This window comes from Lissotriton helveticus, chromosome 4_1, assembly GCF_964261635.1.
Source record: "Lissotriton helveticus chromosome 4_1, aLisHel1.1, whole genome shotgun sequence".
Lineage (NCBI taxonomy): Eukaryota > Metazoa > Chordata > Amphibia > Caudata > Salamandridae > Lissotriton > Lissotriton helveticus.
The window spans coordinates 1,067,625,634-1,067,641,899 of record NC_136063.1 but is presented as its reverse complement, the minus strand read 5'-3'; the positions used below and the strand labels follow the sequence as shown (position 1 = coordinate 1,067,641,899).

The 16,266-nt window shown below is 48.5% G+C and overlaps 1 protein-coding gene across 1 annotated transcript in view; it reads right to left on the bottom strand.

The window, feature by feature from the left end:
* DNAH5 (dynein axonemal heavy chain 5) overlaps window positions 1-16,266 on the bottom strand; it is a 5,174,212-nt gene that overhangs the window by 5,008,811 nt on the left and 149,135 nt on the right. The window lies entirely within an intron of this gene.

The following is a 16,266-nucleotide window of genomic DNA, read 5'->3' as shown; positions in this document are numbered from 1 at the left end:
GCATTATTCACCATGCCGGCTCTGGTACGCCCACAGCATTAAATCACCAGACTGTTTCCGGTGCTCAGCACCGACCACAGACTTCTTCCGCATGGCCTGATCTTGTCCTGTAGTAATGAAGCACTGGAGGGCCATTCAAACACTGCTGTCTGAGGTGCTGGAAAGTCCCCTCATTTTGACCCCAATAACTTAACTGCTAGGTATCCTAGGGGATATATGGGAGACAAACCTGGGGAACGCACCTTGGTGGGTTTTACTACTCTCTTGGTGAAACAGTGCTTTGCCCAACACTGGAAGGATCAACTCCCGTCCAGACTATCAGAGTAGAGGACTGGCATGGACTGGTGCACCAAGATGAAGGGGGCAATTTATAGAGGCAGATGCTGCCTATGTAAATATGCAAAAATGTGTGACAATGGTGGGAGTATTCCGGATTGGTCAGTGACTTGAGAAACTAGTGAGATGTCTCATTTTACACTTACTTTAGCAGATTTGATGTGTTATACCCCTGCGAAGGTACCATCGGATCGTGACTGTGCTATTTTCTCTTTGTACTGGAAAATCAATAAAATTGGTTATAAAAACAAAAAAATCTCAAGAGAGAGTCAGTGACTTACAAGTCCTACTCATGGGAGAAGATGGTGGTGTCGAAATGCCAGCTAAATTTGCTGGTAGTTTTAGGTTGTCTTCATCAGACTTTGACACAGAGCAAGAAAGAGAAAGGTAGAAAAGGAACGAAGAAAAAGATAGGGTGAAAAAGAACATGCAAGCGAGACAGAGGTAGGTGGGCCATGGCACATTAAGTGAACCCTAAAGGGGCTAATTTAAGAACGGTCTCTGCCACAGTTGTGGTCTGCTCATGTCTTCAGGCTTGGCTTTAGGGCAGTGCGACTTGTGCAGCCACACCTGGTGCTAAGCTCAGGCAGGGGTGGTAGGGGGTGCTGGGTTTAGAAATACTGTATGGGTTTAAAAGCACCTGCTGCAGAGTTACTTGTGTGTCCTGAAGTTTTGAAGCAACAATAAAACTGTCAAGAGAAATCTGGTGATAAAAGTACCTGCTGGAGAGAGACAGGATTTTCTCTAGCAGCAGTTTTGACTCATCATAAAGTAACGCAGAGGGTTAAAATGCTTGCTGCAAAGAATGTGTGCCATGCAGGTCACAGAACGTTATTTTATGTGGATAGCTCAGTAGGTTACTACTTTAGTCACATAGATTATTTTTTACTTGTAGTTTGTGTCAGACTTTGATCATGAAAATGAGGTCGCCAAACTACATCTCCCAGAAGGCCTTTCTTCTGGGAGGGGCCAATTATGGTTAACTGCTGCCGCGCACACGGAGCGGTGTGCATAATTCCTTTGGTGAACTTGGACCTTGCATCGCAAAGCGCCTGCTCTGCTTCTTTCGTACCTTCGTGTGCCTGGCGTCCCACACTTGTTCTCAAGCCTTGCTGTATTCCGAGTCTGGTGTCTGCTACACCAAGGGGTGCTTGAGTGTCAGGAGTGTTTGGGAATCAGCAGACGGCTATTCCTGAAGACACTCAGTGAGAGTCCTCACGAGCGCAGATCATGTTTCTGCTCCCAACGGCTGTTGGGAAATAACTTTTTTTAACATTTTTTATTTATTTATTTATTGAAAATGTTGGTGCGATAGCAAACAATTACACGACTTGGTACACTGCACCCAGCCCTCCATCATGTAATCCACTTTATGTGTTCACCAAACTTCTAACGCAGCCTTTATGCCAACATCCCAGTCAGGGCAGGCGGCGAAAAACAGTAAACAACAAAGAGCTTCACCATGTGCATCTTGTCAAGAGTCCCTCAGTAGGGTCATGGAATAGTGCCCCAGTGTGTCATGACGCTCTCAGCATGGTCAGTAACCAAGTACCCTCGGCTTTTACCCGTCCAAATATCTCAAGTGGTAGGAAACTCCTATATACCATATACCCCTCTGTCAGCCCATTCACCAGAATCACTCCGCACGCCGCACAGGGTAGACCAATCGCACAATGTCTCAGACTTCAGCAGAGGGTTCACCGTCAATTGCATCATCATTATCGCAAACATTCGTTGTCTCCACCCCACTGTCACTCAATGTACCAAGCATATAAGCAGTGTATAATCCCCAAAAATTCTTCGGGCGGCTCCTAGGGGGAAGCAGCTCGCTATAATTCTCCGACTGAGTAGAACAATACATCCTATCACGGGACCACTGCCGTAGCGTCGGGACAGAGCCCCTCATCCAACATAGTGCAACTCGTCTCTTGAACATGAATAGCCCCATGTCGACCAGCCTGCTTATTGCCTTTTGCAATGTCTTGGTGTACCCCAGGAGCGCCAGCAATGGATCCGGCGCGAGTTCAGTGTCAACCACCCTTCCCAGCTCCCCGAATACATCCTCTAAGAAGGAATAAATTCCCGGGCACGTCCAGGCCAAATGCAGGAAATCTGCGGTGGAACAGTGCATCTCTCACAAGCAGCGTCTTCACGCAAACCATATCGGTATAACCTATCAATGGTATAATATATCCTATTAATATATTTAAAGTGTACCAGCCTGTGCCTGCCATGAAGTGATATTTTCCTAGTATTCAAACAACAATAGAACCACTTCTCATCTTCCAACTGTATATCCAAGTCCCGTTGCCATGCAAGCCTAGCCGCCGAGTAATTATGCGCCCTATGCAACATGGCGATTTTGTAGATATTTGTAATCATTTTGCGGGGGGAAGTGGTCTTAATAACGTGTGTTAGTTCCAGTGTCCGCAAGGCCCCACGCACCCTGTGAAACTGGAAATTATTCAGGCGGGTGGCTCCCCCCGGGGTCGCAAGAAGTTGCTCTGAGGTTCTGACCGTCCCGTCCTGGAAGAGGTCTCCAGCAACCGTCATGTTCAATGCGCTCAACACAAGGATGACGCCCCTTCCTGTACAAGGACCCAGCCAGATCATCCATTCAAGTGGCATTGCCGGGGAATACAGCAATGCACCCGCTTGATTCTGCAAATACCAGTGCCACGCATGCCTGGTAGCATTTAGTGAGTCTAAAATACTGGTCCTGCGGTCAACAGGCTCAGTTATTACAGACGGCAAAGGTATCGGCTCAGCGAACATTCTCTCCATCCGTAGGAAGGGGATATCAGTCTCGCCATGTATCCAGGGATGAAGGTGAGCTCCCTGTGCCTCCCTGTAGTACAATTCAAAATCTGTTGCGCCCAGACCCCCCAAATGATACGGAAGGTGAATATATCCCACCGTACCCTAGCCTGCCTACCCGCCCAAGCTAATTTCAACATGGACTGTCGAAGCCTGTGAAAGAAGGAGCACGTAGTACTAGGGGTATGTTCGTGAATAGGAATAAAAGTCTTGGCAAGACCACCATTTTCATAATAGAGATTCGCCCCATTAAGGACAGTGGGAGACAGCACCACAACTCCACGTCATCCTCCAACTTAGAAATGGCCGTACCATAATTCTCTCTAAATACGATCTCAGCATCTGTGTGTAGCCTGATGGCCAAATATCGAACTGAGTCCTCAGTCCATTGTAGGACAGAGGGTATTCCATATCAAATTCTGTGGTTGCCGGAGTAAGTGGGAACACCAGTGATTTTTCCCAATTAACCTTCAGACCAGACAACGCACCGAAGTTGACCACCTCCCTGATGATTGTGGCCAGCTTGTTTTCAGGGTCACGCACATACAGGAGCGTATCATCGGCATAAGTAGATACTACTATTCTGTACGTCTGGAATCCGATACCCTCGTTGCCATGATACTCCCGCAGAGCACAGGCCAAAGGTTCTGCCACCAAGGCATAAAGCAGCCGGGACAGGGGGAAACCCTGCCTCATGTCTCTAGTAATGGGAAAGGGGGCAGTAAGCAGGTCCCCTATGCGCACACGGGCCGTGGTTTTATAATACAGAGTCCCCAGAAGTTGCAAAAAGACCGCCCCAAGCCCCATTATTGTCAGTACCTGCCTAAGAAACGCCCACTCCACCGAATCAAATGCTTTTTCCATATCCATAAAAACCGCTACAGCTTTGTTCTCCTGGCGAACGTGTTGCATTGTGCCGAACACCGTATGTATGTTATAAGTTAGATTCCTCGACGGAATAAATCCCACCTGTTCCGGGGCAACCAGGATATGTGACACCAGAGCAAGTCTAGTAGCCAATACTTTAGCGAAGAATTTAGTGTCTGCTTTAAGAGGGGAGAGTGGGTGAAACGAGCTGCAGTCTTCCAGAGGCTTACCTGGTTTGGGGATGGCAACCAGCAGTGCCTCCCTCATAGACGGGGGAAGGTTGCTCGTAACGCACATTTCATCGAACAAGGTAGCTAGATGTGGTAGCAGCTGCTCTAAAAACACCTTATAAAAGGCCACAGTTAAGCCATCAGTCCCCGGGGCACTACTAGCCTTCATACTTACCAATGCCATAATAATTTCATCTCGCTCTATCGGGTGCATAAGGAGTTTCCTGTGGGAATCCGGGAGAAACGGAAGTTGTATCTGTTCCAAATACTCCAAAATCTGCTCTTCCGCCCCTTCAGACCTGGACTCGTACAGGCCGGCATAGTTCTGCCTGAAGCGATCGGCCACATCGACCTCATCCATCAGCATTGCACCATTCGCCGCTCTGATTTCAGAAACCTGCGTCCTACCTCATCGCGCCTTCATTAGTCGGGCCAAAACAGACCCCGGCCTGTCTCCTTCACCATATGTGCGCGCTGTGGCATACTTGCCAAGATGCTTCACCTCACTATCAGCGGAGTGGTGATATTCATCTAGTAACGGCTTAATTTCACTGTCTAAAGATTAATCGCTTCCAGTAAGCCGTCGCTGCTCTAGAACTTTCAGTTTAGTTTCTATTTCGGACAACTTATTCTGAATAGCCTTGAGCACACCCGAATGCTTCGCCATTGCGATACCCCTTATGTACACTTTAAATGTTTCCCAGACAGTCTGGAAACTATCTACAGAGCCAATATTAGTATCGAAAAACGGTCTCAATAGCAACAGTCATATCCTCTTTAAATAACGGGTCTAATAGAGAGTACGGGGGAAATCTCCAAGTGAATGGCGGTAGACTTTTCCTTGGAGTATCCAAAGCCAGCACCAGTGGCGAGTGGTCAGAAAGCGTACGCGGTAATATAATGCATTGACGAACCGGATTCATCAGTGAAGTAGATACCATCAATAATCAATACGTGTGTGTGTGTGTTGTGGTACGCCGAGTAGTGTGTATAACCCCCTCTTACACCGCTCCTCTCACGCCACACATCGCATACGTCCAAACACACCATAATTTTTTCCAACTTACGCGCAGCCGCCGCTGGGCTCCTAGGAGGGGCCCGCCGATATATCTAGGTCTGGGTGCCTAACCAAGTTAAAGTCCCCTCCCCACAGGACCTTGGTGTCCCCAAATTGGCTAATGATCCTAGCGATGTCCCCAAAGAACTCTGGGCAGTCATAGTTGGGTCCGTACACGTTAATGATGAGAAGGTCTAAACCCCGACCCTGGCATTTGGACATGACATAACAGCCACCTACATCCGCTTGTAGTAGTTTAAGCTTGAGTGGTGTCTTGGGATTAGTCCAGGTTAATACACCCCTAGCGTGCGTGGTAAACCCTGCCGAGTTAATATTACCCTCCAGTCCCCGAGATCTCAGCATGTTGCTCGTCTGGGGCAAATGCGTCTCTTGCAGGAGCGCTAAATCGACATTCTGTCTATTGAGATAATTCAGCACCTTTCTTAGTTTGAGGTGATCATTGAGTCCCTTAACATTCCATGTCATAACACGAATTCCGCCCTCCGACCCCCGGGATTCAGGCGCATTACGTGACATTAACTACATGGGTAAGACACATCGTGAAACAAGTACGTTTGTGAACTAGCGAGCAGTGCACCATCCGTCCAACAATCAACCAACCCCTTGAACGATCCCTCTTGATGAACATCCCCCTTCTGCTCCCCACCCACAGCAGACATCCCCCAACATGGTCGCATGAATTCCAATCTGCCTCCCTCGTCTCCCCATATCCCCCAAAACCATAATCCCCGCTAGACTGAGAGCAACAAGAGTGCCAGGCACATGTGAACAGAGCAATTATAACCAGCCCGATTCTCCCCTTGTCATCGCAACTATATTGTCAGCATTTGCAGGAAAACTACTTAACCCCCATATGCAAATAAACATGTCCCCACTACACTCCTATTCTATTACTCTTAGACCGCCCCGAGGGGAGGAATAGTGTCTCTAGCCACAGTCTCGCAGCAACAACTCCGACCATGACTATACGAGACCGTCCTACATTTGAGGCCGTGATACCTTGGCCGCAGCAACACCATTTTAGCCAGTAGCGAAACAGTAGTGCACCCACCATATCCAGGAATAACAGGGTTTAACCTGCAGTACCTCCTATCCCAAAGTGGAATCTCTCCACCCCTCAGCCCCCAGAACCTCTCACTGCCCTGAGATCATCCAGTTCAACACTTCAGTCCTGTTCGTCCAGCGGGGCACCCTCTGACTCCACCTGCATTAATCTCTCCGGACTATCCTTCCGCTCCTTTGTCCAGCTCCTGATGGCTTGCTGTAAAACCTTAGGGTCAGTGAAGATATGCGACCTCCCCTGCCTGTTTACCCGGAGCTTTGCTGGGTAAAGCATGGCGTAGTCCACACCCATATCGCGGAGCTGTCTCTTAAGCGGGACAAAATGTCTGCGTGCTTCCTGCACTCGGGCGGTGAAATCCGGGTATAGGGACAGCTCAGTGCCCTCATATCACAAGGTCTTCTTCTCCCTAGCTACACGTAGAGCCGCATCTCGGTCATGGTAGTTGAGCAGCTTCGCAATTATCGGACGCGGTGGAGCTCCCGGTGGGGGTCTGGGTCCCTATGCGCTCTCTCCACCCCGAACATAGTGGAGAAAACACCGTCTCCAAGCAATGTAACAAGCATTTTTTCTACGAACTATTCCATATTGCCTGTGGCTGTCGTCTCCGGAAGGCCAATAATTTGTAGATTGCAGCACCGTGAACGTGCTTCAATATCTTCCGTCTTGTCCTGTAGGACCCGTATGACCTTACCTAGCTGGTTATGATCAACATCAAGAGTAGTGTGTGCCTCTTCTACTTCAGTTAAGTGTCGTTCGGACATATCTAATGCTTATCGAAGCATTCAGCCATTCTATCCATTCTATAAGTGAGGGCGTCTATTTTTGTGCCCAAAGAGGTGATGCCACACTGAAGAGACTTTTCCATCGATTTTAGGATGTTGCGGATGTCCGATTCTGCACCTTCCTCTGTTGGCGGCGGCATCTCAGCACCCCCATCCGGGGCGGGTCATGGGATCTGGAAGGCCAGTTTTGACTGGGTCTTATCTCCTTTGCCCATGCTTGCTGAGTGTCACAGCCCCCACTTGCGGCACTACCTGGCCTGGCAGTAGTGAATAAGTCCTGCACTGAACCTCCAAACCCAGACCACCTAAGCAACCTTCTCCGTCTCGTAGCCCAGCCGGCCAAGGGCCGCGCCTCAAAACCCTCACAGATGTCAGCAAAGCTCCCTGGGCACCGTGGCGAACAGGACGCCCCGCCCACAGTCACCCAGCAGAGGAACGCAGAGGAAGTGAATCCAGGCCAGTGCCCCCTCACATAAACAGGAAAGCAGCCTCAGGTCTCCTCCGACTGGCACCACAATCACGTAGGATGTATGGCATCTGTGCTAGCGGCAGGTCACCAACCGTCGCACCTCCAAGCTCCAGGAGGAGCTGAGCTGATCCTGTACTTGCGCTCCCCCTCTCTGCTGTCCTCAAATCCTGGACCTCTGCCGTCCCGCGGATCGCAGCAACCCCAGCAGGGCAGAATAGTGCCTGGAAAGAAGGCTCCAGCCCCCAATGTCGTTATGCGCAGCCCAGCCGAGAAGCGGGAGCAAAGCGCTCCCTTAGCCAATCTCCGCCACCTCCTACAGGGTCCAGGTAGCTCCGAAAGAGGACCAGCGCCGCCGCATGCAGCACAGGCCCCTCGGCTTTACACGCTCCCCCTCTTGCCGTCGGGTACTCTTCAGGTCCACCGCACGACCCCCGCAGGCACCACCAATCACCGGGGCACCTCCATCAGCCGCCGGTACGGACTCCGGCAACCCAGGTTCCTAGGTGTCAAAGGTCCGGTAAGGGCACCCCGCAGGCCAGGCGGTGGCTGCACGTCACGTCACGCACTTCGGCAGGCGTCTCCACTGTGGGCAGGGGCTTCACGGCCCAGCTGCCACCAACACTTCTCAGGCAGCGGATCGCTCCACCAGCCTCGGATCTCAGGGTCCGGCTTCTTTGTTTCTTCCGCACACCTTCCGACCACTAAAGCGCTATCTTGGGGGTGCAATTGTTGCTGCTGCTGCAGGATAATTAAAGGATAGGGCGACGACTCGGCGGAGCTCCAGGCTCAAGCAGCCATTACTGTCACGAGCTAGCTCCGCCCCCCTTGGGAAATAACTTTATTGGATTCTCTGTCGGCAGGCGAGGAAGCTTGCTATTCTTCGGAAAAAGGGCGTGTTAAGCGTCTTGCTTCCCTAATTGGATTTAACTCCGCTTCGTCTGGCTGCTGTTCCGGAGTTCTGGTGAACAGTAAGACTCGAGTGTCTAAGGGCGGATACTTTGCTCTAATCCCTGACTTATAATTATTAGCTTTGCTATTTTTTTATTTCTTCTTTTCATTCAGTCCATTCCAGCATATAGAACTTATATGGTGTTTTGGAGAGAGTTACTAGTTAAGAGGATACCTTGGCTAATTTTTTGGTTGCTGCCTTTTTGGCTTATGAACAAGACTATTCATGTTGTTCTGAGACATTGGCTTATGGAACTAAGCTTCTACAGAAACTAATCCAGATTATGGAGGGCACTACTTCGCCTCTTTTCAGCTATCCTATTTTCTTTATGTTTTGGAATGATGAAAGGGTATGTATGTGTTTGTTTTGTTTCTTATTGTAGAAGAACAAAGTGGGAGAGCGGATTGATAACTGTTGTGTGTTTTTGGTTGTAGGTACTATTCCTCCAGGTTAAGAGACGTATCTGATCTGGGCAGGAAAAGGATTCACAGCGTCTACTTGGTTTTTCTGTGGCAGGTACTAGTTTCAGTAGTGAGACCTTTGGAGAGTAGCCAGTGCGCGCAGAACTGTATTTATCCTGTGTTTTTTCTGTTTACAGATATCCCTTTCCCCGCTGTTCCTACCCTAATTCCTATCCCTCGCTCGATCGCCTCAATACTCTGTGTATCCTAGTCAGAGTTGGGGATGTCAAGAGGTGGACCCCTTTATGCATTGCCCAGATCCTGATGAGTTCCTGTGAGCATAACAGTTCATAAGTTAAAATTCTAATACATGTGTTGGATGTACTACCCTAAGTGGCCAAGGGTATGCCCTGATGAGGGCCTCTTGCTCACTGTGCCACTGGAACCAAGCTAAACTAGACTGAAAACCCCAAATCGGGGAGGAACATCTATTAGGTTGCTTGTGTTACAGTTCAGTTAAGTCACTTAGGACCTGGCTTGGCAGTACAGGCTGGATTGTTCCTAATGAAGCAGGGTCAAGATTGATTTGCATATAACTGGTTCTAATCTGAGGTGGCATGGTTGGCAAAGAACAATGGGTTGGAACGCTGCCCTGAGCGACTGCCAGTGGTTAGACTTATTGCAAGCATCCTCTCATCACTTTTTGAGTGTTTGATAATCCTAATATAGCCTATGAACCGTCTTCAAAAAGTTGCATGAAAATAGCCTGGTATCAGTTTGAACCTTATTTTTTTCACCAGTCTTTGATTATCCTAATGTTGATAAAACTGTTAATTTGGATAGAAATGCTCTTTCTTCCTTTCTCCACCCCCTCCTCAGCAGCACACTGGGCACCCCAAGCGCCCTTGGGAAACTCCCATTCTTTCTTCCTCCACCCACCTCCTCCCTCATTAGCAGCACACTGTGCACCCCCAGTACACTTGCCCCTCCCCATTCTGTACCTCAGGTACCAGCAGGCTGGCACCTTGGAGATGCTCCGCCGTTTCTTCCTTCTTTCCTCCACCACCTCCCCCTCCTCAACAGTACACTGCGCATCACCAGTGCCTTCGCCACCTCCCCATCCCGAACCTCAGTACCTAGCAGGCTGACACCTTGGATAAGGTCCCCAGGTCTCTTCCTTCCTTCCTTCCTTCCTTCCTTCCTTCCTTCCTTCCTTTCTCCAGCCCGCTCCCTTCTTCAGCAGCACACTGTGCACCCCCAGTGCCCTTGGGCACCTCCCCATCCTGAACCTCAGGTACTAGCAGGCTGCCACCTTGAAACTGGTCCCCAGGTCTCTTCCTTCCTTTTTCCACCCACCTCGACCCTCCTCAGCAGCACACTGTGCACCCCCAGAGTCCATGGGCTCTGCATCATCATGTAACTCAGGAACCATGGGTGGCACATTCTTCTCGGTTCAAGCAACCACACTATGGAACTCTTTACCCCCCAACATCAGATCCACGGATAACCACCTTATCTTTAGAAAACTACTTAAGAATTGGCACTTCCCCACATAACCACCATATGAAAACAGAAATATACAGCATATCCCTCTGTATATAAGCATTCATTTAGACTATAGTTATGTACCTATATATGTGTATTGCTTTGTATAAACGTCTATATTAATTATGTTTTTAAAAATATAGATATTCGTTAGTTCTGCTTAACAACTGCACATATTACTGATAGATTATTTAATGTTTTAACATGTGTATATAAAGGACTGCATAAATAAATAAATGTTTTGTCATAACTATCTACAATTGCTTCATTATTGATTAAAAAAATGTTTCACATTTTATTAAATTTAAAGTACAACGACACTTGAAAGCGGGAGTTTATTAAATGCATCTTTAATCTACATATACTACTTTGCTTATACATATATATCCATGCACCTATATATTTATTATTTTTATTCTAATTTAGTATATCCAATGTACTACCCTATTACTCACCCTATAGCCCTCTCAATATAGCCTCTACCTCAACTCGGACTCATTTCAAACCTCATTTGACTACTCTTTGCAATGCACTACACTATGTCTCATCATATACCTCTAGCAATATAACCTTTTATCTCCACTATCTCATTCATCCCAAACCCCATACCACTATTATGAGCCCCATAATAACTCTTTCTAGACTCTTCCTTCCTCTACCTCTCCTTGCATCTTATCATACCTTTTTTTACTATTCAGATCTCCCAAACAAGCCTTTCTAAATCCTTACCTCTGACTCTTCCCCTCCACCTCCCTTTTACTCACCCCAAACCACCTCTGAACTAAAAAATAGAAAACGAATATTCTAGACCCTTCTCTCTTCCATCCCTCCACTATTCCTTTTCAATCCAAAAAAACAGAATAACATGTCCACCACTCAAATTAATGTCATATTTCCCTATACTTACTGCCCCTCCACCTTCCCTTTACTCACCCCAAACCCCCTTATACAGATATAAACTCCAAAATAAAAGAACATTTCTAGACCCTTCCCTTTTCTATCTCTCCGCTATGCTTCTCAATCCAAATAGCTGTCTAACATATTCCCCACTCAAATTACTTTCATATTTCACCTTACTAATTCACCACTAATCCTATATGGGTTCTGAAGTAGCATGCTGCTCGACAAAAAGGTGCTTTAACACCTCATCAGGGGTAGCAAGCGCTATATAAAGGCAAACCTTTTCCCTCTTCTGTCCCTTCACTATCCTCCTCAATCCAAATAACTGACTAACATATCCACCACTCAAATTACTTTCATATTTCACTATACTAATTCACCACTAATCCTTGATGGGTTGCAGAGTAGTGTACTACTCGCCGAAAAAGCGCTTTGATGCCTCGTCCAGGGTAGTAAGCGCTATATAAATGCAATTACAATACAATGCAATACATTCTTATAAGTAAAGCCAACACCAACCACTGAGGTATGTATTAAATTCTACGTTTTGGCTTCACCAGACAAAACACTCTTAAAATATACTGCCTACCAGTATGGAGGACATTTGATTCCTACATGCTGTAATCCTCATTGTTTTATGTAACATTTCTTATAGACTGATTTACACATATATGATTCATTGTCTCTGTATAATGTGTGTGATATAGAGTGCTTTGATATCCTACAATGGTATGAGTAGTGCTATAAAACATACGGAATGCATGTTAGATAGGAGCTAAGGAGCGACAAGGGGCACTGTTGGTGGGTGGAGGAGAGAAAATCCGTGAAGAAGGTAATTGAAGGGTGGCTGAAAAAGATTACCACTCTGGGCACCATCAGCGCTAAAGCCGGCCCTGAATGTCTTAAATAGTTGAAGAGCTGAAGAAGATCCATTTTACCCTGTGGTAAATGGTTGCTCGTTACAGGAACTTCACAGGCAAGTGCTACGTTTGGCTGGAAATGTAGCAACATTTGTTTATATATTTAATGTAAGCAGAAGAACATGACAGAATAGCATGATCAAAGCAATATAACACAAATAAAAAATAATAGTGCACAAAACCAACCCAACAAAATGCCTTACAACAAATATGCAAAAACATTCTTGTCGCGTTACTCCTTTCAAAAATCTTCTTTCTTAATACGGTGATAAAATGCGTTTGCATTAGGCACTGCCATCAAACCACTAAGGATATCAACGTCAGGCAAAAATTATTTTGTGATATGGTCCAGAATTGTTGAAGACAAGGTAACTTACGAATTAAGCAAATATGGTGGCAGGCTCCTAGGAAAAATTATTGGGCCATAGATGTAATCATTTATTTATTCCCCAAATCAGGCACTCTGTGGAAAACATTGTCACCGGAAGGGACTAACAGCCAGATTCATCAATGTCCCGTTTTGAGAGTCCTTAATAGCGATTATTAAGGAATCGCTATTAAGGACTTGCAAAACGTGATTCATGTAGAAATCGCAATTTTAATTGCGATTTCTACAGCTTCCTTATTTGCGATTAGCAAATTGCTAGTCGCAAATAAGGAATGACTCCTCATTCATTCCTATGGGCCCAGCCCATAGGAAGGAATGGGGAGTAATTCCTTATTTGCGATTAGCAATTTGCTAATCGAAAATAAGGATGCGATTTCAAGGGTGCCAGGGGCGTCCAAAGGACACCCTGTAGCACCCCTGAAATGTAAATTTAGCCTGATGTTGCGCATACACATGTCCAAAGGACATGTGTGTGTGTAACATACCACTTAGAAAAATGCACTAAAGTGCATTTTTCTAAGTTTTCGCTATTTACCACAAAGTCAGACTTCGCTGTAAATAGCGGCCAGAAATAGCGAATTCGCAAATAATAAATGGTTAATGATTTGCATTTAAGGAATCTCAAATAGAGATTCCTTAAATGCAATTCCTCGCAAATATGTGATTTCGCAATTAGCGATTTTTGCATTTGGGATGATGAATCCCAAATGCAAAAATTGCGCTCTCGAAGGGCCAGATTCTCAGAATCTGGCCCTTTGCGAGCCCATTTTTCAATGATGAATCTGGCTGTAAAAGTATATAGACTAAGGTCCAAATTTATCAAGGTTTTACGTTGCCCTTGCTCATTGCAAGGAGACGCAAGGGCGGTGCAAAACTTAAATGAGATTTATCAAGCCACACAAGGCCACATTGTGTGGCCCAGTGTGGCTTAATGAATGTAGAGTATCGCAAGGCAGCGCAAATTGCTGCCTTGTGACAGGGAGACTGTTAGAAATGGGATCGCTGGCTGGCCAAGGCTTGCGCCAAGGCCAGGCAGAAATCGCCACTTCCAGTTAGGGTAGGGAAGTCACCCGCCAAGACAACCCCTGCTCACCCCCTTGGTAGCTTGGCACGAGCAGTCAGGCCTATCTCGGAGGTCATGTGTAAAGCATTTGCGCACGCACCCCCAGCAACAACCTCCCGGGCCCCCCACAAAAGGAACTCCACACAAGAGGTATATGAAAATAGCTTTTGTATTGAAGAACACACTTAGATATAAATACGCAATTTACAAGGTGCCAGGGGCACGGGCAGGGTTTACAAGGGACTATATACAGGGCAGGGCCATGGGACCACTGCCAGGAATATGCACATGATGGAACTGGCATTAGAACACATAACAACTGGGAGCTTCCTAGAACTAGCACTAGAACCCATAACAACCAAGAGCTTCATGGAACTAGCAGTAGAACTCACTCCAACCAGGATCAACATACATGGGACACCGGATATTCAGGAGGGAAGGAAGGACAAGGTACATAACACAACAGAGGCACCATCAGAAGGGCAACACGTAATAACTCGCAGAATCACATTAATATTAGCCAATAGCGTTCAACGGGCCAACTGGCCTTCCTGGGGCTAGGACGCCCAATGTCACGATGTTCAGGGCAGGCTGCAGGTAGCCAGGGGCAAACCTACACGTGGCAGCTGCCCACGAAGTGCTGGGCAGCTGAGGGGCATCGTGGGAGCCTCGCAGGCTCGGGGGAATAATTCGCGCCATGAAGGAGCCTCTAGGGCTCAAGAACAAAGATGCTGGGCGGAGCCTCGTAGGCTCGAAAGAACAAAGGACAAAGGTGGAGCCTCTCGGGGCTCGAGAGTAAAGGGACACGTGGGAGCCTCCTCGGGGCTCGGGGACAGAGGGACAATGGTGGAGCCTCTTCGGGGCTCGGGAATAAAGGGGGAGTCCTTCTCGGGGGACTCGATCTCACTGGGGCCCCACGGGCCTCGGCAACACAGCAGAAGGATCATTGGAGGGGAGGGGCGGGCACCGGCAATGTGCCCCGACGCCCCCTCACCTTCGCTGCACTCACCGGATCAGCGCTGGACTCTCCTCGCTCTCCGGGGCTCCCTCACGCTCCTGGGGGGCCGGGGGCGGGGGAAACGGCAGCTCTTCTCGGCGAAAGCAGGGGCGCGGAGTAGGCTCCCACCGCTTCCTGCATTCTCGGGTCTCTCCTCCGCCTCTCAAGCTCCTCAGGCCGCCGTCCAATCCCAGTGCGGCCCGGGGAGACGTCAGCAACCAAGCCCGGGCCGGCAGCCAATCCCAGCGCGGCCCGGGGGAGAGCATTACGAAGGGTCCCGGGCTGGTGGGGGTGAACTCGGGGGGTTAGAGAGGAGTAGGCTCCCTCGTAAAGGCGCAGAATAAGGGGGCAGGCGAGGTAGGCACTCGCTGGGGCTTCAGGCACCTCAGTAGGACAGGGCAAATGCCAGGTGGGCACCGGCTTGTTGAATACAGCGCTCCCAGCGCTAGTGACAGGGATGAGGCGCTCCAAAGCGTTAGAGTGCAGGAACCAGCGCTCCCAGGCGCTAGGTAGGAGAAACAGAGCTAGCAAGCGCTGGGGGTCAGAGGAAAGCGCTCCCAAGCGCTAGATGAAAATAGCAAAGTCCATAGGAAGTCCAGGACCTCAGGTGGAGCACAGCAGCTCCTAGAAGGGAAAAGGCCATCAGAAGTCCAGGAGTAGGGCAGGGCCCAGGGAGGCAAGCCAACCCTGAGCCCAAGCAGCAGCACGCCCCTGGTAGATTCAAGTTGGGAACAAGAACCTTTTAGAAGAGGTCACAGCCTCTTTTTATACACAAAATTCCTTTGTCTAAAGGTGCTGGGTGGGGGAGAAACCAGTTGCAGCTGGTTTTGGGAGTATCTTGTTTCCCCCAGCCACCCCTTCCATTCATCAGGCAGGCCATCAGACGCACACCAAGGGGGTGGAGCCAGCATTGTGGGGGAAAGCCCAGCCCCATACAGGATACAGGCACAGCCCCTCCCTCACATCAGCATGTTAATCTCTCCATTCACCACCGGGGCAGACCCACACAGACTCCTGGAGCCAGGCTCCCCAGCCGGCTTCAGCCAATCACGCTCCAGCACACCTACTGCACACACATACCCATGTCTAGAAGTGGCACTTCCCTTCTAGACACACACACGCCGCATACATCATCTTACAGCATTCGATCACACGAGTCCACACATACCAGACTCGAGCCTGTACCACCCCACGCATCATGAACTAACAGGGACACACACATTCCCCATGCATTCCTATGGGAGGGCAGGCCTCTCCCATCTACACGCACTCAGAGTGGGAATCACCATCCCCAGGTCACATATAACAAGCAAAAACTTCAGGGGTGGACCTGCCAGAAGGGCCCAGTCCAACAGAGACGTGCCATGGGTAGAGCGTGTGTGTACCCAGACTTCCACCCATGCGTTCTGACACATTCCTAGATTTACCAACACTTGTAGACCTGGGAATGTGTTAGAACTG